Raw genomic sequence first — 810 nt, 5'->3', positions numbered from 1 at the left:
GATGTATTAAATGATTAGTTCATTTAATTAAAAAAAACATGATACATTAAATGATTAGTTCATTTAATTAAAGAATTCATGATATTATAAATGATTAGTTAATTTGTTGGGATGTATGTAATAGAATTGACTAATATTAATCTGATTGGTCATACGGATGATGAATGAAAACATAGTTGTCACTTGATTTTGTAAACCAACTCAAAGTAATATTAAGTCAATCATAAATTGCATACATATAATATACACTGAATACTAAATAATGTGTTTATTTATGATAGATTATGGTAACAAAAAACATAATAGTTGAACTCAACAAAGGTGAAAAACTTAATGGGGATAACTACAAGATCTGACACCTCAGGATACAATATGTACTTGAGGAATAAGAAGTTCTAGAGGTTGTAAATCAGGTTATGGAAGTACCTGTACACTGCACAACACCGACGAGATCTTGATGCCTATAAGGCATGAAAGAGAAAGGACTATATTGCAAAGGGTATATTGATTAGTTCAATGGTAGATGACCTACCTTTTGAGTATGAGTCATATCTTACGGCTCATGCAGTTTGGGTAGCCCTTAAAGAAAAATACAGTGGAGTAAGTCTGAGCAAGCTTCGATAGCTGACAATCAAGTTTGACAGCTACAAAAAGCGTCCGAATGTATCAATGGTTCAACACCTCAGGGAGATGTCGAACATGATTTGGGAGCTTAAAACTACTGGTCATGAGTTGACTGATGAATAACAGGTTCAAGCAGTTATTCGTTCACTTTCAGATTCTTGGGAGACCATGAAGCAGACCTTAACT

This window comes from Zingiber officinale, chromosome 8A (assembly GCF_018446385.1).
Source record: "Zingiber officinale cultivar Zhangliang chromosome 8A, Zo_v1.1, whole genome shotgun sequence".
In the NCBI taxonomy this organism is placed as follows: Eukaryota; Viridiplantae; Streptophyta; class Magnoliopsida; order Zingiberales; family Zingiberaceae; genus Zingiber; species Zingiber officinale.
Note: the sequence above shows the minus strand (reverse complement) of the source record.